General features: G+C 37.8%; 1 long non-coding RNA gene across 1 annotated transcript; it reads right to left on the bottom strand.

The window, feature by feature from the left end:
- Window positions 1-1,924: 1,924 nt before the first annotated feature.
- LOC306808193 lies at window positions 1,925-11,702 on the bottom strand. Its single transcript, XR_013775923.1, has 3 exons — window positions 11,526-11,702; window positions 10,951-11,012; window positions 1,925-2,052 (listed from the first exon to the last, which is right to left on the bottom strand). It is a non-coding gene; the product is annotated as an uncharacterized lncRNA (long non-coding RNA).
- Window positions 11,703-25,120: the final 13,418 nt, after the last annotated feature.

Raw genomic sequence — 25,120 nt, 5'->3', positions numbered from 1 at the left:
TTATCCACATATTTAAATACAAAACTTTCCAACTTTGCTGTGCATAAAATAAATATACTACAGCATAAAATAGTTGTAAAGATAACATTTTAGAAAGCTCCTTTGTGGTTTAATTTTTATTTTAATTGTATGCCAGTGCCTGAGTTTTTACTAGATGAAGACTATTAACATAGAAAATGTTCAGTTTTGAGAGCACTCTTGAAAGACTTAGACATACTAATTTACTCAATTATTTCTTTAGATCCACTTTTAATCACAATTTGAGAACAATAAAACTGCAATTATACAATATTAAGAAATATTTCAGTATGATTCTAAATTAAGTAGCAGCAAGAAAATCTATACTTTTAACTCTGATTTGTGTGCTTAGCTATTTAAATCTGTGTCATCCTTTAACATGAGACCTCAGAAAAAGTGAACTTCCTTTCCTGATCATAATTATTAATACTTAGCTATAAATGTATGAATTTATACATGTACATACTCTACACATTTGCATGCTATAGATACAGACTTGCCCATGATCATGTGTCTCAAATCTCTTTGCAAAGGTTCTATGGCATGCAAGAAATTGTCTTTACCGTTGGCTATAATCTCTTTTTCTTTGAAGGCCCCAAGAGTAGAGATAGATTTAGATAAAACTCTTTAATAGGACCACACAGAGAAGACCCATACAGCAGAAGGAAATTTTACTCCCTAGGGGAATGTGTAACCTTCAGCAGAGCAATGATTGCAGCAGGATCAGTGCAGTGACAACAGCCAGCACAGAGACACCAAGGGCAGCTGGGAATGAGGCAGCACTGCCCGAGCACAGCTCCCCAGCCAGGGCACAGGGACACACAGGACTGGCCACATCCAGAAGTGTCCAGGCACCATTCAACACACACCATCCCAAACCCTTCCCTGTAATTTCATTACTTCTTTGAACAGCAAACAACAAGCTCTTTGTCCCAAAGATAGCGCTGCGAGACTTTGCAATTAGAAACAAAGCTGTCCTAAGGAAAAAAGTACCAATTATGCTATTGGAATCTTCTGTGAAAAACATCCCACTGAAAGACAACACACTCAAAGCACTGTTATGCCTTAAAGATGCTTCCACAAATCCTATCTGAACATTTTAGTTCATTGTTTCTAGTACCATACAATGCCAGACAATATCTTCACATCACTATTGATTTCTACATTTTAAAGACAGCTCTTTCATCCTCATATTTCATAAACAATTTATAATTTAACATATTCTTTGACATTTTTAAGTATTTAAAGAACACATTATTTAGTTTATCAAAATATAACTTGTTTTGACCAAATTCTGTCCACTTAGTTTGAAGGTTGCCATGGTTCTTTACAATGATCACATTGAAGTTTCCAAAACTGTAAGACAAACACATCTACACCCTAATCGAAGAGAAAAGGAATATACCAGTCTAATTATAGTAACTTATCACCTGTGATATAAGCATACACATCTTTTGGAAAAACATATTTTCTTTTCTAGCACTTTCTTGTAGCTGTATGCAGCTGAAATAGCTTTTTTGGTTTTGTAAAAAGCAACATTTGACTTTAAATGCTATTTCCAAAATCTCCACATAAAAATAAAATTTGAAATCATATTTTTTTTCATATTTACTCCATTTCCAGTCAATTTCTTAATCTTACGCAGGCAACAGTGTTAAATTCTGACATAGAAATTTCTGTCTCATGGTTGCTGAAGAACAACAATGTAGCTGTACATCACTAATTGTATCAGTGACAGCACTGCTTGTAATATTTGACAGTGTAGCAAGCCAATTAAAACATTAAGTACAATACCTTTGCTAATCTGACAAACAGGCAAACCCAATGCAAGAAGCAAATTAACTTCTTAGTAAGATTCTCTTAACTTCATATAGGATAAATGTAAAAGATACAGTACTTACAGTGAATTCACAGAAATCAATGCTATCAAGACTTTTGCTTCTGTGTATTCTCCCTTTTATTCTTCTTAAAGAGGGCTTTCCCTGACTTACACTACAGGTAGCACCATTGGGATTTTCGGAAGATGGAGTTACCCTGCCAAACAAAAAGAGCCACATATCAGACAAAGGACATGTTCTTTAATTTGCTTAAAGAAAAAAAATTACAAAGGAAAACACATTATCATGCTATACATATAAGAAATGCCATTTCAAGTGACAGTTTCCAATGACTAAGTACCAAAATAAGACCACAAGTCTAGCTCTCATCAAGACCACATTGCTTGCAGGTTTTGTCAAAAACATTCTCAAGTTATCTTTTTTGCACACAAGTGAGTAGAATCAGACAAAAGATACATTATAGAGAAATATATTTAAGTTCTGAAAATTTTAAAGGACTATTTTCCTTTATTTCTTCAATGGAAACCCAAGTCCTGTGACACACATTGATGGCTGTCAGCTAAATCACCAGGAGGCCTGGCAGCATTTGGCTTTTGACCTTTTCCAGTTTGAGTGCTGATGGTGCTTCAGCTATTCTAGCAATGAGTAACAACCAACAGTAATGACATTAATAGCATCTGTTCAAGTTATAGGGATAATATATTAAGCAAATACACTTGATAAGATCTTTCATCATATTATAATCTACACACAGTCCTAGGGGGAGTCCATAACAAAAATAGGAATGCAGGAAGCAATCCATATTTCAATGAGCTTGTTGGAAATTGTTAATGAGCAGAACTAATTGGGGTTAACAATTAACTAAGTGCATTAGGATTTGTGAGGTGAATATTTTAAATACAAAATAATTCCTAGTCATCCTGGCACTTTAGGAAAACTGTATTCCAGCAAATACACTCACCAAGAATTACCTAAAAACCTGAAATCTTCATGTCCAGATTTACACTTATTTCATATTATTTCTCAACTGCAGCCATAGAAGATTTCAAAAAACAGCTTAAACTAGAAAAAATAATTTTTTTTTGCATTTCCCTAGTGTTTGGACAGCAGCTCAGTATTTCTCTCAAAAACCATTAAGATTCCTCTCACAAAAAAATTCTCTAGGACGTTTTTTATGTTGTTTTGCTTAGAATCAACGGCTTTGGTACGCACATAAATGTTACTGCAAAAGAGACAGAAAGGTGGAGATGTCTTAAATATATGCATCACCAAAACAAGGCATTGCATAGTGGGCCACATCAGCTCCTGAAACACACAATTCCAAATCCAAAATACAATAACCACATGCTGAATACACTTGTTTGAGTAAGTCTACACAACATCGTGGTCTGGACAACACGCCCATGGGACAGCTAAGTCACAATATTCAAACTTGAAAACTAAAGCAAAGCCTTTCAAATATCTTAGTCAATTTTAAGATAAAGATAATGCCCTTCATTCTTTTATTCAATTATTGCAACTACCAAATCACTAATTTGTTTTTAGATGCCTGATTTTTGGGGGGTTTTATGCATACACACTGACACATATACAAACAGCTTGCTCTAAGTTCTCTTGATAACAGAGCAATTTGGTTTAGATGTTTTTCCCCTTGGGTTATTTTATTGCCAACTTTAGACTGCAAATTTCTACCTGAAAACTGTAATACCCATACATCTTAATTATAGTATGAAGCTGCTGCTGAGACAGCACTGGATTTTTTTGTCTAATCATATATGGATTGAATTCTGAGAACCATGCCTGCCTACTACAGAAACATATTTGTTCACACTACAGAAACTTCAACACCACCACAGATTCCCTGCTAAAATGTGTTCAAGGATTACCAGCACAGATTTCCAGAGAAAGGCAACTGTTCAATCTATGTCTTGTTGCACAGACAGTGACATTTCTGATGACAGCACGTTGCTATTGTGTCAATGTCTCTTGTAACAGAGCCCTCCAAACATCTCTGCTCAAGTACCTAACTGAACACACTCTGTGTGCATGGCAAATGCAGATGCTGGAGCCCTCAGAGAGATCCATTGTTCCCCTGCTGTCAGAGTCTGTGTTTATTCTCTCTACAGGGAATCTTTGAGGGCTGCCTACTCCATTACTTATAATTTGGGTTAATTAATCTTCAAATGCACCTCTGATGAATTAAATGCTTGGCACGTTGGACTTCCTCCTTACATTTAATAGAAGCAGATGGAAGAATGGAATTATACACTTAATAGAAAAGCTTAACAGCTGTAAGCTACACTGAGCTTTTCATTATTTTGAATACTATCTCAAGCCATTTATTTTAGGGACTTACCCACCAATGTGCATTCTTTAAGCTACAGGTCTTTTAACGTTTTCTGATACTGAAAAGCTTTTATTAAAAAAATAAATAAAAAAGAAAACTACTTACAGGGGAAAAGCCCAAACAAACACAAATAACAAGCTAATCAAAGTTACAAAGTTTTAATAAAGAATTATACTAGTGATATGTTTTAAAGGCCTTTCTGTTTAGGACCTTCACTCTTTACAGCCACTTGAGAAAACTAACTTGCTGCTAATGGAATCCAGCTGTCATATCCTTCTGTTAGAGAATAAATTATGACTTCGTTGTTAGCTTCTTGGATACAAAAAAGTATTTTTAAAGTTAAATTTAACTTCCAAAATATAATTATATGAGAAGGATTATCACAAATTATCTATTGCCTCCAATCCAACTATCAATATAAAATCATCAATTTCTAGATCTTTTTACAAGCAAATAAAGCGAGTAAGTTCAACCAACCATAGAAAAATCTAATCAATACCATTGATATTGGGAATTGGGAAGCTTTGCATTGTATGTACACTAAAGGAAGGATCTGAGGAGAGATATCCATACTGACAGCATCATGGGGGTTTTTGACTCTGTGGCTGAGGAGGAAACTTTGGGACAAGTGCAAACCAATTAACTACCAGCTTCTCTGGTGCCCCCACTCCCAGAGCTTTAGCAAAGGGAAGGAATAACCTGAGACAGACTTGGATCAATATTACACAGGCTTTGCAGAATGCCAGATGCAGCAATGAGACTCAAGAATCCATTTCCAGTAGCACTCATGTAGTACTGCAACAGGAACTCCTTCAAATAGATATTTCCACAGTGAATATACCTCAGACCATAAAGAAGCAAAATAAACCCATATGAATGCAAACTCATGAGAAAAAGTCCAAAGTGTTTTGAGATTGACTTGGAATTAAATTATTAAAACATCTGAAAAACCTAATTTTAAAATCCTTCTCTCTTTTTAATCATACTTTGTGTTCCCCAAGTGTTCACTGTAATCAGAGAAACAAACTTTATTCTTTTTATGTGAATACTAAGCTATAATGAAATGCTCCATGGTTCTGGCATCTGAACCTTAAGTTAAAAAAAATACTTATTAAAATTTGCTGCATCTGATGGCCTCCTTTCAACTTTTATTTGAATTTCTGAATATATATTAATACAATATTAATAGCAAATTAATAAGTGAATTGCTAAGTCACTGTAATATCTGCATCAGGACTACAGAGGAATTATCACAGGCAAAAGGAGAAAAATATATAAGAACTCTTAAAATATCTGCAGGCCATCAACTACTTTAAAGCAAGTACTCATGAACAAAAGCCTAGGAATGGGCTCTTCAAGGAAGTCTAGGGTTTCAAAAGTAGAATATAGCATAAGGATCTTTGAAGGTAATGAACAATTCCTGATGCCTTGCTTCAAATTTGCTGTTTCTGTTCAAATAATGTGTTTAATATTCTGGAAACATAACACCTTTTTAATGGAGCTCATCACAGGAATCCTAAATTAAGGCACCCAATTCACTAACTTTTGAAAATTTTAGTGAAGCAAAATTAAACCATTTTGTATATCCCTCAGACCTGGAGTCTGAAGCCCTTATTTATTATCCACAATTCTTAGAATGGTTTCATTGACCTTGACTGCTTCCTGATCATATATCACATTACATAACCATGACTCTCAATTATTTCTCTAGTTTGTAAAATAAGCAAAACCCCTAAACTTTCACTATCTGGATTTCACTGACAAGCTCAGTAGCCTAACAAAATAATGTGCAACAGTGACTTCAAGGTGAAGTGTCATATCAAGGGCTAATCACTTAATACATATAATAAAATAATCAGATGATTTAAGTATAATATGAGTTTATTAATAAAAGCTATATTTATATTATACTCACACATAGTCACTATTGATAACAAATTTCAATACTACCTAATAGTTTTTTGTAGTTAAATTATGTCTGAAATTACTAATGTTAGGTTAATTTCTAGACAGACCAGGTCATTGAAAATCTTTCAAGAATTTCAAAAACTCTCTTCTTGTTCAGTGATTAGGGTTCAGAACAATTTTATAAAAGTCAGTATCAGAATGTTTAAGAAATGTGAAATGATACATTTTCTGTATTTGTTTTCCAAGTGCAGTGATAGACTCAATGCAGAATGGGCAAGATTTTGACAACTATGCAGCCTCAACAAGACTTTCAATTGTGACAGAATTATTACACTTTTCATATACTGCAAGTTGCCTGCCTAGCCTATAAAGAAAGCATTTATGTTCCAGTAGCAATAATATTGAAGGAAAACTTTTTGGAAGCTTCTGTCTCTGGTAGCTACACAGATCTCAGCTGAGAGATGTGTAAAATTCCTATAATTATTATAGTTCCTATTAGAAGCCAGGCTTTTTCAGCACCACTGAAAATGAGGATAGAGACAGGGCTCTGCTCAGTGTAATCATTGGCTTCTGGCTCAAACACAGGGCTGGAAAATCTGAAATTTACTCCCACTGATCAGAGTGGAAATCCTAACAATTACAGTTACTCAGTATTAATATTTCTTTCAGAAAATGAAAGGCAAGTTTGAAACAATGTTAGAGACACAGCACACTCAGCTGCTATGCTGAATTCTTGTGCACTTGTGGAAGTATGCTGATTCCAGGGATGGTATCCTGCCTTCCTCGGGAAAAAAAAAATTAACTTGCAGCCTAAATCAAGCTTTCCAGTGGGCTAAACTGAAATCTTTATCCTCATTTGAAACAATATTAACTGGAACCAGTAACCAAAAATGGAAAATATCCATTCTGAGGATCTGTACTTTTCCACAGAGATCTGTAGAGACACAAAGAAGATCAATCTTTGATGTTTTCTTTCTCCTAGGGTGACATTTTCCATTATTTAATTATACTAAATATGGGTCTGCTTGGAACATAAACAAACAATGGCACTTTCCTCCCTAGGGATGGTCCTAATGATAAAACACACATTCTTCATTATAAGCCTGGGCTTCTACAGCCAAGAACCAGCTTAAATGCAAAGACTCTGAGACAACAAAGTATTCAGATCAGTGCTTAATTCCAGACATGCTGGTTGCTCCTCGCTGATTTCAGGTAAGTTTACTCCCACACCTGAAATTAAATGTGCCTGTGCAGTATCTTACAAGAAGCAGCTATCATTTAACATCCAGGCTTCCATGTCTCACATTCTTTTAACAACAGCATCAAACAGGGGAAGTGGATCCTTTCAAAATTCAAATTCTGTAGTGCACTGCATCTGCATTCTTTTCTGTAACCTAGATTGCCTCAGACAACTACCAATCATTCTTGAAAGAATGCAAATATGGAATAGTCTCAGTCATTTCCATAATTTCCCCAATGAAAACTTCTCATTAACTGAGCTTTTTGCCTTTTTTCATGATGCTGCACTCCCCTGCACCAAGGGGAGCAGAGGGGGTGTTCACCAAAGCACAGAACTCTTTCAGAGTAAAGGCAAATGCTGTAAGACACAGAAGGCAATATTAGTGAGAAGAACTATTAGAAAGGATAGGATATTCTGTTGGGGGTTTTGTTTTTGCTTTTTCATTTGTTTATTTATTTGCCCGCTACCTTTGCCTTGCAGCAGAGAAACAAAACAATCAGTTTGACAAGAAATTATGGTCTACCTGTGCAGCTTCCCTTTATAATGTGATTTAGCATTTCCCTATTGTAAAAGGACTCAGGTTGCACATAGTGGGTTTTCAGTAAATATTTATTAAAATTTTACTATTTTTTGAACTGGTCAGTTGTTAGTTTGTTCTTGACCCCCTTTGCAGATGTTGTCCCTGCTGCACTTTACCTGTACTAGCAGAATTATGATGGTGGGTTTTGTATCCAAATACTGTCCCTCCAGCAAGAGGATTAAAAACATCCTACTCATCTCATTTAGGCTCCTACATATTAGATTACAACACTGCACACATACAGGAAAGGGTCTGAATCAGCAGTTCAGGACTCCAGCAGCTTCCTCCAGCACTGACTCCAAAACTACTGCCCCAAGTAAACCTCATCATAAAATTATAAATTCCACACAAAGCAGGTTTCTGTCTCCTCCACCTCCCACTGAAAGCCTGTGGCATAGCTTCCTTCTCTCTGTTTAATTGCCTGGTTTATTCTCAGCCACTTAATAACTATTTATTCTTAACCCATCGGGAGACATTGGTATTTTAATTTGTAGCTCTGCTTCCATGCATCACAGAATAAGACTTAAATTTTTGTGGAGGGGGGGAAAGCAGGAGAAAATTGGAGTGACAGATGCTCTCTAAAGAAATAAAACATCGCTGTTACCTTTTTCATTTTCTTTCAGCAGGATTCAGGTGGATTATCTCCAACAACAAAAGGATGAGTATTTTTAACCCTTTTTTATTAAATTATGTCTTTATTTCCACTTACAATATGGATTTACACATCAAAGAGTATATGAATCCCATTGGAATCTTTAAAGTTTTCAAAAATAAGAAAATAAAAATAGATTAAAAAGCACCCTGTGACTACATTTGGACTTGATTTAAATGCTTCCTTTAGGTATTTTTGAGATTTTCAGTGATACAGTATTGGAATATGCTTTTGGTTTATGTATTGTAAATATACACAAATATTGCACTGATTTGAGTAACAGCAACCTATTTTCTCTCTAATGTTCACATTTTCTTAATGCATTGTTTGATAAAGATTGTGCACAAATAAGAAAAATTTAACATTACAAAGTATCTTTAAGCACTTAGAGAAGTGCATCAGAAAACAGTATTTCATCCATACACATAAAATCTATCCATATAGATGATGCCTAATTCTATTAAAGTTCTTAAAGCAAATGAGAATACATGTCATGTCACCTATTAATAAGAATATTCCAAAGACATACTTTAAAATGCTAAGTAATTCACACATCTCCCTAATGTTTTTTTTTAAAAAAGGTTTGCCTTATTTTTCTTTGACACTTTCAGATTAAAATTTCACACAGCATTGTATTGCAGCAACATGATGTCAAGTTAGAAGTGTTATGAAATGCAATGCTTGTGGTATGTATCAGTGTGGAGCCACTATAATATTTTGCAAAAAGCCCAGAATCTCACCATGAAACAGAACAATATAGAGCTGATCTAACTCCAGCTGAAGACAAAGTAGGAGTTGAATCAGCTTCTTTCAGATATACTGTTAAAGCACACAAATATATATAGCTTTCCCTTACCATGCCAGCAAATAAAACACTTCCAAGAAGACATACAAAATATTAAATAGAACAACTGCCATCATTACACTTTCCATAATTCAGCTTCTCAAAAGAGGTAACATACAACTGCATCCACTGCTGCACACAGACAGGAGTGGCATTTGGGGAGGATAAAATAGGTATGGTACACTTTATGTAACTTACATAATCAGAATCAAACTACCGAATACATTGTAAAAACCTCTGACTAAATGTAATAAAACTTATCTGCATGACAAGATATTTTTGTCTAAAAGTTCATTTATTTTTTCATTACAAGCAGGATGAACAAATTCATCAAACTGTGTTCCATCTGCAAGGAATAGCAAGATCTGGAACTAATGACAGAAAGCTTACTAGTTCCACATTATGTTTCTTCAGTTGATACATTTTCTTGACAATGTCTATAGCTGAAACTGTGGGGAAAAGTAAAGTATAAAAAAAAATCCACATTCTACAATTCGTATAAGGCCCATTTTTGTTACAACTGCTGACACTAAAATATTTTATTTGCAATCTATGTTTAAATAAAATGACCTATCATGCCTTCTGTGACACTTTGCTTCACTAGGACCATGTAAGCACAGTGAAAGAAAACAGTATGACCACTACTACCTTAATGTCACCCCTGTTTTTTACAGGTAAGAAAATCTCAGTGTACAAATTTGTGATTGACACGTTCCTCTCAGAAGATCTGACAAGTTCGCATATTTCCTCCTTATGCTTTGTCCTGATGATGACACGCGTCCCGCTGCTCGCACCGAGCTGAGTGGGCTCCTGCCCGCCCACGAGTGACTGGGTATTGCAGTGCCATACGCCTGTCAGTGCCCTACTCACCCACATTACACCACTACACTTTAATGCATTTTTCATAACGTGCTGTTGATTCATCCAGAAAAATCAGTTCAGCACACCATCAGCGAGCACAAAGGGAGTGAGAATCAGTGAGGGGAAACGCAGGGTTTAAGTAAAAATGATCATATTTGAACTGCACTACCTCTGGCGCTCGCTAATCTATTAGACCTGCGTCTCCCCGTTCGCATCTTCTCGGTACACCTGTCAGCAGCAGCAGGGGCAGGGAACCCGGGGCCGGCTCTGCACAGCCCGGGGCGGGAGCACACTGCGCTGCATCGGCGGCGCACCCGGGCTGCCCGTGTCACGCAAGCGGTGCCCCCGCCGGAGCCGCTCCGCGCCCTCAGCCCGCGCTGCCATTGCCGCTCTGCCGGCTCCGGCGGAGCCTGCTCCGGCCGCGTCCTCCGCCGCGCCGGGCGCGGACAGCTCCGCCAGCGCCTCCCGGCGCTTCCACACGGCCGGCGGCGAATCCGCCGGGAACTTTGTGCCCCGGCGATGCCCGCAGCAGCCGCAGGCCGGGTCCGGGCACGGCGCCCCTCATGCCCGCGGGGACCCCCCGCCGCCGCGCCCGGCCGTCCCGCCGCGGCCCGCGCTCGGCCCGGCCCGCAGTGCCCGCGGCCCCGTTTGTGCCTACTCACCACAGCTTCCTCTTTAAGGGCATCAGACTGCCCCTGTTGGAGGCGGTCACCCCTATGGCCATCTGCAAGACAGTCAGGTATTTCTGATACTTCATTTTGCCGTCGCCCCCCCTGTCCCTGCCTCGTCCCCGCCGCCGCCACCGACAGAGTCTCTCCAGCCGCTGCATGCAATCATCAAATTTTTATTTCCAGGCATCTGCCGTCCCTGCGTCGCGCTTCTTCCCCTCCTCCTCCTCCTGCCGCGCTCCCTCTCTCTCTGCCCCCCCGGCTCACGCTCTCCTCCTCCTCCTCCTGCCGCACTCCCTCTATCTCTGCCCCCAGCTGACGCTCTCCTCCTCCGCCTCCCGCCGCGCTCCCGCTATCCCCGCTCCAGCTGACGCTCTCCTCCGCCTCCTGCCGCGCTCTGCCCTCCCCCGGGCCCGCGCTCCTCTCCTCCTCCCGCTGTCGCACTCCCTTCCTCGCAGCCCCCCGCGCTTTTTCCCCCGACCCGCTGCCGCGCCTCCCTCTCCCCGCCGCGCTCCCACCGCGCCGCGCTCCCCGCCCCCGACCAGGCCCCCGCTGCGCCTTCTCCTCACCTGGGCTATCTCTGGGCGGCCGCCGCCTCCCCTCGCCCCGGGGGCGAGCAGGCCTTCCCCACCATCGCCGCCCGCCGCCGGGCGCTCCCGCCGCGCTGCCCTCCCCGGTTACCTGGGGTATCCCGCCCCCGCCCATGAGGCGCAGCCGCCGCGCTGCCCTCCCGCCATCAGAGCCGCGCCATGGCCGCAGCGCTGCCCGCGCCTCGCCGGCCTCGCCTCTAATCCCATTAGCGCCCACAGAAGCCCCATGTTATTTTAATCGCCCTCCCGGCTCACGGGGTCGGTTGTGGGGTCGCAGTAACCGAGCTGCGGGGCAAACGGCTCACTGCCGGCCGAGGCGGCCCCGTGAGGGGAAGGTCAGCGGGAGGGTGGGGTGAGGCGAGGGTAGGTCCGGGAGAGCTCGGGGTGAGGCGAAGGGAGCCGCGCATCCCGCCCGCTGCCCCCCGGGAAGGGCGGCTGGAAAGCAGCTCCCACCACAGGAGCCGCCCCGAGCACCTGCGCGGGCAGTCCCACCTAAAACCTGCTGAGGCCACGGGGAACAGCAAGGCAACCTCTTTCTGATTTTTTCTTTCCATGTGAGGAAAACAACTGAAGAGTGTTGGAGAATCATATGGTGATAAAGCCCAACTAAAAGTATTAAATTATTTTAAAGGGGTGCCCAGCTTCTGGGTGCTTAAGCACAAATAGCTGAACACGTAACTGTGTCGTGGCCTCAGGTGTGACACCGTTGTCATGGCTTTAATCTGCTCTGTGCCTTCCTCCTCAGGCTCAACACTAACAACAGAGAAGACAGTGGTGTCTGAGAAGTGCATTTGGAATAAGTTCTAACAGCTGTACAGTACAGTCAGAGACCCTCGGTGCAAACATCCCTGAAGTGAAAGGTAGCACCTATCTGGGCACATTGGTGGAAATACTTTGGCCTGGGATACCCTGTTTAAGCATGTAGATAGATATTTTGCAGAGTGCAGATAAGAACAAATCTATGCTGAAGTGACAACTTTTCTCTAAGTTGTTATAATGTGAATAGGATGAGTTGTAATCCTTACCCAGAGTTGAGGTCCTAAAGTGGTACTGTCAGCTAAGAAGAAATAATATAAATAATATTGTGATTTTATGGCTCAGAGATGAGCATTTCAGGGATTTTTTTTGTGTGTGAATGTATAATATATACCTCAAGACTGCAGTAGGCTGCATTCTGCCTAGGCCTGTTCACTGCACAGGAAGCAGAGAAGATAAATGCAATACTTAACAAGCACAACAGATTTTAATTAGAAACACAGTAGTTGCATTACTGTAATTAATGAGTTCAATGGCCTTTCATTTTCAGCCAAGAAATCTCATGTGCACAAATGTCCTGAAATTCTGTATCACAAATGCTTTAAAAAATTCAAATGGCAGCTTGATGTACAGTATGAATATACACATCTCCAGCTCTCAAGGTACTGTTAATGAGTGCTTTGACTTTGAAGAGCTCAGGCATTACAAGCAATGAGGGATTGCTAACTTGAAATGATTAGGAAGATTAAGGAGATGGCATTAATTGTTGTTCTTAAACAATGCTCTTAGTATACTAACTGGCAAGTATGTGTCATATACACAGTATATCAAATTAGTTTGAAAACCTGTAGAGATTTTACTTTGCTTTCAAACCAAGGACTGTAAAACAAACACATTGCTTTCTCCTTCTGTGTGTCTAGTCATCATTAGCTGGCTGAAAAAACTCTTGTTGCCCATGTATATGAGAGTAAACATGGGCTGGGTTTTGATTTTTTGATTTTTAATGTTAACAATGTTAACAGAATGCTAGTGACATTGTAATTTAAGTAGTCATTTACATTTGTGCAGTACTATTAAGAAATAATATACACTTTAAAATGGTAGGGAGTGCTGATAAAAATAATTATGAGACTGTATTAGTTTAAATATTGGGTGTTATGTTTTGTTATTATTAAATATTTGGATGTTACATCTGGTAGTTAGAAAAATACATCTCATATAGAAATTAATCCAAAAAAGTCTAGTCTTGATATGGTTGTAGTGGTGAAACTGCTATCTCCATGGCCTGTTTGCTGAGCTAAGACCAACATTTCTAAGGTAGAGATCCATTCAAGAGAGGCTCTCTGATGCTATTTGCTGTTCTCCATGCAAACATATTCTGTCTGTCAGAGTACACTCTCCTTCACTCCAGAAAGCTGAAACACTTTTTGAACCTAGTGTGTGTTTTAAAAACAATTTAATTATGTTAATATAGCTCTTTCATAGGGTTTATTTCAATACAAACCAAGCAGAACCCTATTAATTTCATAATTTTATTTGCTCAGGTAAGTCAGCAGCAGACTTTCCCTTAGAACAAGCTGTATTATCTGTTTCTTACAGTCTGTGGTGCCCTGGCCTCTCCTGTCTCCAGAATGACCTTGCAATGCTCCTCTTGGCTCAGAGGAGCAGACTGCTCTTTCACACAGTTACAAGTTGCAATGTTTGTGGCTGGTGCCCTGAGTGAATGTGCTCTTGGCACAACTCCACTCATGATTGTGTGTTACACCAGGACAGGGCTGTATCCAGAACATTGATGGAAGGAGCCTGAGAAGGTAGAGTTTGATGCCAATGTGTGTGACAGCCTTGGCCTATGCCAAGGTGATTTTAGACTGTTGTCAGCAGCAGGAGACTGACTCACTGCAACTTAGAGGTGCCACTGAGGCAGTTGGACCTCAGGAGCTCCCATCACACTGAGGAATTGTAATTGTGGTGTAAAGCTATTTTCATCCTAAGTTGTGCCTCACATTTTTTGCATCTTAATATTGTTAGCATAAACATGAAATGCCAGAGAGTGCAAAGCAAGATTCTGCAGCATTATCTACCCCTGCAGACTTTAGATTTGATTTCAGTAAGCCTGTCATTGGCATTGCAGAACCTAATCTTGCTTTCCCTTATAATCAGCCTATCACACAACACTGTAGTGCCAGTTGTCACTAGGTGCCATCCTCTTCTAACTCTCACCTGTGTCAGTTTTGACTGTGCTCACAGGATGAGGAGAAATTTAGGTTTGACTCAAAAGACTCTTTGGAGACACTATAGAAATGCACTTTTTAGTGTTTTGGCTATGCTTAAATAACTTCAGATAGTATTTTTCTGCAAACATGTGAGGAAAAAGAAACTGCACTTCTAACTCACATAGTTGTGCTGGTGAACAAGCAAAAATACTTTTTATTTGCTGATGTAGCTTATTTTGTTCAACAAATCTATATAAGATACTGTTTGGTAAAAATGAAAAAAAATAATCTTACAGAATAACTGGCATCTTTATTAGTAACATAGTGGATGCATCAGCAACTTCTGAGGGCAGATTAGACCTTAATGGCACATTTCAAGCATTCAGTTGCATTGATTTTTAGGTTTGCAAAATTTATTAGAACTAAATCAAATATTAAATAAACTTGTTGCTGGTTTCATGGAATATTAAATAACTTATTTTATTTGAATCTTAGGATAGTCTTGATTTTAGGTGTACTGTGCATATAATGGACACATTTCATAACATTACATCATCTGTTCCATATAGTTTTCAATACTGTGCTACTGTGTATGCTGAAGAATTAACATTTTATTTACTTCTAGGGATGAACCTGTTTCCCTTGCTGACTTTTATTCCAATGATTGATAAAAAATATCTTGATACACGTCATGTTCTGTCCTTCTGTGGTATTTTATATGATTTGAAAACTTTTTATTACACAGTTCAGTTGGTAAAATGGCAGAGTTGGAGACTGATAGAATACAGTAGTGACATTAAAACATGATGTTAGTTGACTGATCTCCATCTCTAATTTAACTAAAATGTTCCTGTTTACTAAGGAAGATTTTCTTCTGCAGGAGTTGTTAGTAATGAGAATTTGTATAGGTAGTCAATTATAGTAATAATATTAATAAAGATTTCCATTAAAGCTACAGTAACAACTTCCTTGCTATTTCAGTCTGTCATCTGTAAACTTGTTACAACTTCCATTTTCTTACCAGAAAGAAAAAGAGGGGAATCATATCTGTCAAAGACAAAACAATTCCTTAGAACCTAAAGTTTTTCAGATGCAATGTCTTTGGGGGTTATTTTCTCCCTTCTCAAAAGAAAGCAAAAAGTGTGTGTTTGTAAGTTTCCTAACACATTTAAAATACAGAATTCTGTGACTTTTTCTGATCTACTAGGACTTTTTTGTACTCCCATTAATATATTATTGAATGTAATGCACAGGGGTTTTTTTTTGGTCTCTTACTGCTTTTTTCATATAACATATTTTAAGTAAAGTTTACATAAATATATATATAGAGATACATACAGTACCATCATAAAAAATAAACAGAAACACTTGAAGGAATTTTCCTATGGCACTTCACTACATAATTGACCATGTACACAAAGGGAAGTTTACAATTTCTTTGAAGTGCCTTCATGGTAAGCTGGCTTGACTGGTGGCAGAGAACTGTGGTTCTAAGTGGGTGCAATAATGAACTGACACAGTCATTTAAAACTAGCTTGCATTTTCTGAAACTGTTCATTCTGACCATTTATTTGGGCTGCCAAAATAAAAAGAGATGACTAATTTTACTTTGGAAGTAAAGAATGTTCAACTTGTATTCTCAGAAGAGGAGATTATTTTAAGAAAATATATTCACAGAATAAATAAGTTTACTGTGGATTATCAAGAAGCAAGAGTTTTCTAGATTAAGAAATTGGATTTTTTACCTGAAACTTGCAAGCAAGTGTCCCTGTTTCACTACAGTCAGGGCATTTAGAAGTGGTTTTCCATACAAACAGTCCTAGTGCTGTTCTATCAAGTCTTGAATTGGAATTGCTTTATACTATTACAAGCAAATTTTAAGTTACAGCAAAATTAAGAATACTGTTAAAGCGAGGAATTCAGGCTAGACCAAAGTGGATTTGTATAATCTCTGTCCAGTCATTTTAGCTATACCCTTTCCTTGCAAGCTTGTAATACTAAGATTTTACTCTTTAAAAAAAAAAAAAAAATAGAAAATCACCCTAAGTCAAAATTATCCAAATATCACATTATGCCTGACAAACATGACCCTCTCACAGGATAAAATAAGCTTAATGTAGAAAAAAATAAGCATATGCATGAATTCCATTAGTGCTCTCTGATATGGCTTATTCATGTAGAAAACTACTGGAGGGAAGAAATCACCAAGCATACAATTTCAAAGTGAGATGCAAAGAAAGAGAAGTGTAAGTAACATTGCTTCCCAGAAAAGATTCCAAGGAAGAGACTGCCATCTGCAACACATCACAGCCTTAGTACACAAAGATCTAATTAATTAATCTTGCTAACTGCATCTTGGTAGAGCTGCAAGGCTCTGTAACTCTGAGGTGAGGTGTGATCAGACCTTGCTATGATTTTGGGATGTAGAGTTGTTAATAGTTTTCATTTTTAGATGCTATGCCTGATGGGCAAGCCTCCAAGCACACAACAGTTAAAAGAAAATAAAAAATTGTGAAAAGCGGGGGATAATTACTGTTCCCTGGAGGAGGGGTGTAAAATTCTATAAAACAAAAATTCAGAATATTGCAGGCTGAGAAAGGAATACGGTTGCCTGAACTAGTGTGATAATTGTGTTATAGAACCACTGTGAAAAAACTGGAATGAGGACCCATTCATATGGTTGTACTCAGTTGTTTAGAAAAACTATTTCTTACTTTGCCTCTTTTGTTTTCAGCTCAATAGTGAGTTTTGTGCATGGTACCTGTACACATCACGATAAGTAGAGCAAAATGACAGAGAGTATTACTAAATTTGAAGGAGTTTTTGCTGCCAGAATTTATAAACATGCCTAATTTTATAAATTCTTTTTATATTATAAATAAAAATGTCTAACTATAATGTATTCACAATTTTATAAATATGAAATTTATAAGTTCAGAGCCTTATTTAGCATCTTCAATATCTTTAAATAAATGCTGTTAGGAATGTTTCCACATTCATGAGATGTAAGTCTGAAAGGTAGCTGGGTGTTTCCTGAATGTATTGAAATTGTTCAGAGCCTTATTTAGCATCTTCAGTATCTTTAATTAAATGCTGATAGGAATGTTTCCACATTCATGAGATGTAAGTCTGAAAGGTAGCTGGGTGTTTCCTGAATGTATTGAAATTGTTTATAATCTGAGTTGAAGACTGTTTGATATCTCTAGTTGTATATTTGCACACATATCACAAATATAAAAGCTATTTTTCACTTTCAAGAAGAAAGTTGTTCTCATTACAGTGTATAAAATTTAGAGTGTATAAAGCTGTTCTCATTATCATGTGTATGACTGTTAACATTATACTGTTTTAATCAGATTAGCAGTACAATGAAAATTAATGTAATAGGATTTGCTATAATTAGAGGCAAATATATAGTAATCTGCTATGAAAAGAACACAAAAATGTCAGTGGAGCTCATTATAGGGATATTGTTTATGGTAATTATTCAAATTTTTTTAAAGTCATGCAAAGTCTGATTTTAATCAGATTTTCTTTTTAACACAACTCTAAAAAAACAATTCAACCCAAAAATGTTATTACTGTTCAAGTATTACTCTTTTCTGGCCTGGAAAGAAGTGGAACTAACTACAAATAATTTTTAAAAATTATGGACTAGAAGCTACTCTTTCAATTGTCCTGTCCAAATAAAAGATATAATGAAAACAAATAGTAAAAATGATAAAGTAGAGATAAACAAGATTTTTGCAACATAGATGAAGAAGCTAAGTGCTCAATATTTAATAGTATTAGTATACCCCAAATGTTCCTGTAATTTCACTGTAGGGAAACCTACATGAAATTTTGGTTCAGATTCCAGATCTGATAGAATCCCAGATGATTATACTGTCATTATATACCTTTCTCTCATGACATCCTCATAGACCATAAAACATAAGTTACACAAATGAAACATAACAGGAGGAAATTAGGAAATGGAAAGCTAACTTAAACTATAGCTAAATGTAATAGCAAAAGCTTTGATCCTGCAGGGAGTGGGGGGTTTTTTGTGAGTAGTGGTGGAAGAATCAGCCTGAACCCAGCAGGGTGTAGGACTGGTTCCTAGGATGTCATTTTTGCTGTCATCAATTATTGGCTGATGCCATCCCTAGTGCCATGGCACCTTATCCTACTGGAGATTCAAAATGCAGGGCTGGTTTACAGTGTGCATCTACAAAGCATTCAAAAGACCAGTGTGGTATTTTCAGGAACAAAAACTATTCATGCTGCTAAGAATCTGCAAGATCTGGTCTTTTAGTCATTGAATTTTTAATTTTGAGAAAACAGCAGAGGTAGCATTTATAACATTCCAGTGAGATAGGGCTCTCCCTATTAGGGCTCTCATCCATTAAGGATGTGCATGTGAAGGGGGGGGAATTATATACTAAAAAAAGAAAGGCATGAGAGAGATCAAAATCAGCTTAAAGGAACTCTGGAGCTAAAGTTTTGAAAATGGTTCAATTTATGAAACCCTAACTTCAGACAATATATGTCTAGGTGTCCCAATTCAGCTTTGTTTTATTAAAAATATTTTATATGAATTTGGACTAATATTTTCAATGTGATAAAAATTTAAGATATGTCACTCTTTCAGGTGTATGCAAATGAAGAATATAAAACACTTTTGTTTCTTTCAAGACTATCTAATACGATAGAAATAAAGAACAGATCTGTTAATTCTAGATACAGGTAATTTTGAATATCAAGCAAGTATTTCTTTTACTGCATTGAATACATTAAGGGATTTATATTTATCTATTTTTTACTAACCAGTGTCTAGACTTTTTTCTTGTCACTTATTTATAAAAAAATAAAAAATTCACATGCAGGTCAATGATTTTGCTACAAACCCGATTTTTATATCAAATAAGCAAATTTCTGTCCTCTGCTTCAGAGAAAACACAATCAATTTTAGCTTCTCTTATACACTGCAGTTATTGCTACTTTTGGCATAGATGATCTGGCTCCAAATTTGCTGTGGGTAGACCATTTTTTTTTTAATTGCCCCAGTATAAAAATAAAACTGCCTTTATGGCATTCCTGATGTTACACTATCAAATTACATAAGGCCATCCATCCTGGGGAAAGCATGAAAAGCAAAAGAGAAAATGGGAGTCATTAAGCAATTTGCCATTCACTCCTTAGCAGAGAGCACAAAGTTTTGGATGTGAGTTGTGGGGTCTGGTGTGAGTCAGTCACCTGGTTTTAAGCAGAAGAATAATACAAATGCACTAGTGAGGTTTTGTATGGTAATGTAAACACACTTAGCTTTTGCTGTTATGGCAGTTTATGTTACATTTTTCTGGTTTGTAAAATATTTACCTTGCTTGTTTTTAGACATTAAAAAAGCAGAAGTCTGTACAATACTGTGGGACTAGATTTTATTTGTCCAATTTAAAATTGGTCATGGCATTAGAATTCTCTGATATTGCAATATCTCTACTTCCCATCATGTTTCAAAATTAGCAAAAGATATGAAATGAAGTTATATTTCAATATACTCTATCCTTTTCCTTTGTTTGCCTCTAATTATTGAACATGTTTGCTTGGATCTTTGAAAGAATAGAAAGATCATGTTGGGGTCAGGTGTACTCAGCTGGTATAAAATAACAAAGCCACATGGAAGTGATCACTTTATACCTTGTGGGGGTCCAACCCATGATGGTCCAATCCATGAATTTTGGTGAGTGTTGGGAACAGTATTTCTAAGGAGTGATTTCCTGAAGGTGACCTGGATTGTGTCTGTCCTGAGATGTGTCATGCTGTGATCTGCACTGCTGCAATAGCAGTATGCACCATGTTAACAGTTACAGGATAATTATTCTTCTCACTGTAACCTACTACTTTTTTTTTTTTCTCATGACACACTAGCAGGTTTCAGAGCTCACTTGCTCTCTTGCCAGCTAATAAATTTGCACACCATCTGCATGAAAAGAGGACCTAAGCAGTGGATTAGGAAACTGACTGGTTCTTACTCAGCACTGTGGTTTCTTGGGAGCTATTCATTGGCTCTACTTTGAGACTTTGGAGCAGCAAGATTAAAAATTAAAATAAAGCTCTGGTGGGTTTAGTTTTGTTGGGGTTTTGTTTATTTGTTTGTTTTTGAGTTAAAGAACCTCGGGGGTTTTTTCTGTGAAAATATGCAAAGGACAAATTTTGAAGATTAAGAGCCATAAATAGAGATCTCTCCTGGCACCCTGAACATCTCAGCAAATCTGCTCATTTTATTGCAGTAGTGCAAACTCTTCCTCAGAACCATCTGCAACACTACTGAGATTTGAAAGCCAGAACACAGAAAAAAGACCATTGCTTAATGGGTACCGACCAAGGACATTCTAAACTCACTGCACCTCTCTTCACCTCTTCATTGGTCCCACTCCCAAGTGAAAGATACAAACACTACAGAAGCCAGAGAAATTCTCTAAAGAAAATCAGCTGATTTCTCACACAAATCTAGTGTGATATTCCTCCTCCAAGTCTTTGCTGGACCTTAGTGATGAGCAAATAGAATTAAATAAGCAGTGACCACACAACAGAACAAATAAACAGCAGTCAATATTCAAATGGAATTAATGAAATCGAGCTTGTTATCAGCTCAAGTAGCCAAAAGTGATGCTGTTCCACTTCTTGTGAGTGACCTCACAGTGGCTGGGGATAGTGTTTTGCAGTGCTGCCAATTTGTATGTGTACCAGAGTACACTGACACTGAAAGAAAACACAGATCTCTGTAGAAGACAGAAGACATAGTGTTTGGAGGAACAAAACAAAAATACCAACACTTGCAAGTAGTCACTGCAAAACACATTCAGTCTGGTGATCTGTGCACATCACTGTGACAGCAGCAATAAATCATAAGCTCTGCAACTGTTAAGAGGGAAGGTTTCCTGTGAACCTGAAGCCAAAGATTAAGGTGGATCACATGATATTGGATTCACTCCATTCCATAGGTAAGTTTCTAGTTATCTTAGCAAAAAACATACCATGTGTCTTGAGCATTTATGAAAAGAAATGTTACTACTGTGATATCTACACTGTGAACAAAACAGAAATAGACTCTGCTCTTGCCTTCCTGTATTTTCATATAATTACATCTCTCAGTAAGATGCATTATTTTTAAATGATCTCTTCTACTACAACTTCTGAAAGCATAGCTGTTAGCATTGTATTGCACCTTTTACCTGGTCACCTGATCAAAGGTATTGATCTATGTAATTCCTACTGATTTCTGTAAATTTTGACAATATAATAGTATTCCACCAGAATAAAACATTAAACTCTTATACAATCAAATCTGAAACATTCTAATGGCTGGAAAACACACTAAGAAAAATCTCTAAGCATAGCAGTGGAATAGAGTTGTCCAATAGCAAAGAAAAGTAGTTCTGCATAAGTATCCTGATGCTATTCTGGTTGCAGGGAATTTTATTCTTTTGATGGATTTAAGATTAAGTAGCACCAATGTCATTTCTCAGCTACTTGTCATCCTGCTTGATGCAGACATCTGACATCTCATGAAAAATCTGATGCTGTTGAAGCTCAGCTTCTCTCTGGTGAACTGTATTACAAATACAACCAAATTCAAGGTCATAGCTAAGATTCTAAGCTAATATTATAAGATAAAATTAAATATAATGCATAGAATCTCATTTGCATTTCTGTCATCTCTTATAAGAGTGTCTCTGAAGGACTATAATGGTGAATATCTCCAACCTGAAGAGTGATGAATTTCTGGGAGAGTTGGCTGCAAATGTTATCTGAATCTTTGTATAATCTTCAGAGTGAAATTGCATTTTCCATTTCTTTGCAATAGGTCTTTTACAGTGCAAAAAACGCCAAAATAACTGACACTGCTTTCCCTTACAAAGTCATTGTCATACTACTGTACAAATAATGTTTATTTGTTCACATACCTAACATGCACCAGTGACAAACACTCCTGCTCTGGTACACAGCATCATTTTAAAATGACTCCACATCCTCTCCTAACCTACAGTACATAATCTTATCACCTCCTGTCTCAGTTTGTATTTCTCCAGATGTCATTAGAATGCTTTAGGATCCAGCTACTTGCCCTTTGAATTCAATTGGCCTTCAGTAGATGACTATTTTCTGCTATTTTCAGTCAAGAGACCTTGAAGAGACATTTTGGTTCTTCACAGGTTTTCTGCCTAACATTGAATAGAAAGAGACTAGTAAGGCAACAACCCATAGAAAAGCACTGTAGATTTCATCTTAACCTCTTGTGCAGACCCAATGTTGAGACATCTTGAGACATTTTCATGGAGTTTGTTGCTAGCTTGTGATGTGCTTCTTTTTCTGATGTTTTCCTCTCCAATGTCATAAGCTAATTTTTTCTTTACAGTCTGTTGCAAGTATTCTACAAAGAACAAATTCATCTTGTATCACCTACACAAAGTGGCAATGCTGTCTTCCACTTTTTGCAGCAGCAGCAGTGCTGAAGTTACTCATAAATTGTTCTGTGCATTTGACATACAGCCAACTACTGGAAGAAGCAAACTCACCTCTCCCCAGGTATTATTCTTCATTCTATAATTTCACTGTATTTACCAGACACTGCTAGTTAATGTGGTACATATAATTATTCCTACTTACTCTTGTTAACCCAGAGAAAAGAGAAGCACCCTCACCTGATTTGCACGTGCCAGTTTTATATAATCTTCTGAATAATTAATGAACCATATAATTGAGCTCTGTTCATATTAACAAGATTTACATGTGTTTTTTAAAGATTGTTCCCTTTTTTGCATCTGTTTGTAAAAAGAATACATATCTTCTCACCCATATTTTAGTAATAACTTTGTAAAGTTATTAGGAAATTCACATGAATTCAACTAAAGTTAATGAAGAATAAGAGAATGATACTAGAGGGATAACAAAACCCAGGAAATCAGACAACTTTGAAATTGAACTTAAATGGTCCTCTTGTGCCTGTCTGCTGCATATTGCCTTAATTCTTCTGTCTCTCTACTAGTAACAGTGGCATATTTGCTTGTGAAAAGTAGAGGAAAACAGTGGGCCAAAGTAATATATAAAGTATGTTTCAGACTTCTGCAAAGTGGACTAAAGGTGTAATCCAATGTTTCTTTTTCAGCCCATCATATGTCTGTATGCTGCCTGTAGCAACAGATAGCACATTAATATATAACATTCTGAATTCTATAACTGAGAAACACATCAAGCAAGAAACCTGTGCCTGTATTTCTTATAGCTGAATAGACAGGGGCTATTTGCAGGCAGTGTTTACCATTACTTTGGAGGAGGGTTTAAGGAAGGGAGGGAAAAAAATCTAGCTACAATTTAATGTCCTGTGGGCTTTCTTATGCCCTCCGTGAGTTGATTAAAATCATGTGTTCCCACTTGTCCCTTATCCTTTATCCCCTACAGAAGAAGCAAGTAGCAATAATTTGCAGCAAGATTTTTACGTAAGTGTCCCCCTTACATGGGTTTTATGCAAAAGGGAAACATATGGTTCTGAAAGAGCATTAATACCCAGGTACAGCTGGTCTTCGAAGATTTTAAGTGATCCAGATAAACAGAATGATCAAATGCCTCCTAAGGGACTGTGGCTGTTCTGACACAGTTCTTTATAACAAGTGTAATACTTAAAGGGAGATGTCTATGGAGACCTAAGAATAGATTGAGGACTGTATTGGCAAAAGTAAAATAGACATATAAGCAAATAAGACAAAAATAAACCTCTCAACATAGCCAGCAGTAGAGAACTTAATCACAGTCTACCAGGTTGGCAAGAAAAGCCAACTGATTAATTCATCTATTGTTATTAGTTAATGCAACAAGCAAACATATCTCTGTGGCAGCAATGTCTCTGCGCCAGGTTTTTATTATCCTGCGGCACTGGCACTCCTATTACTCAGAGAGTTTACATTGATTTAAAACAGTTTTGTTTGCTGGATTTAAAGACAGCTATCACAAAACGATTAGAGTCAGACTTTAGTATCAACCTTGTTTCCTATTGAAATGAATAATTTGATTTAAAGAAAAATAGTTTTTAAAGAAGATCTAAGGCAACAGATTTATTTGAGGAGCTGATCCCAAATAATGATGTTAAATCTGTATTTTTGTTGTAAAGAAGTATCACACAGTTACAACCATTCTTAATCAGACTTCATTACTGCATACTCCAGAGTCCCAAATGGAAGTGCAGGAACTGGGACTGGGTAGTCATTAACTTCTCTTGTGCAGGGTAAAATTTCCCAAGGTGTATGTTCCCAGGAGAGACCAGATTGCCAAAGGGATAGAGAATAAACTTGATATAATGTGAAATTCAGAACACAAAGTTCACAACAGAAGGTTGAGGGAACCTGGAAAATTTATGGAACTCCTATAGTTTCATGACTGCGAGAGGTAAATTAAAGGAGCAGTAGAAAGTCAAGAGGAAAGATGGGAGATAGTTGTGTAATCCAGGCAGTGCTCTGAGAAGAGGAGCCTTGTCTCACCAAGATTGGTAGCAAATCCAAAGCTTACTGTCAAATACAAACAAGAAAGCTAAACTATAGGATCAGAAGCCTTGGGCTAATTCTGCAT

The sequence above is a fragment of the Erithacus rubecula genome (assembly GCF_903797595.1).
Source record: "Erithacus rubecula genome assembly, chromosome: 14".
NCBI classification, from domain to species: domain Eukaryota; kingdom Metazoa; phylum Chordata; class Aves; order Passeriformes; family Muscicapidae; genus Erithacus; species Erithacus rubecula.
This window is presented reverse-complemented; position numbering and strand designations above follow the sequence as displayed.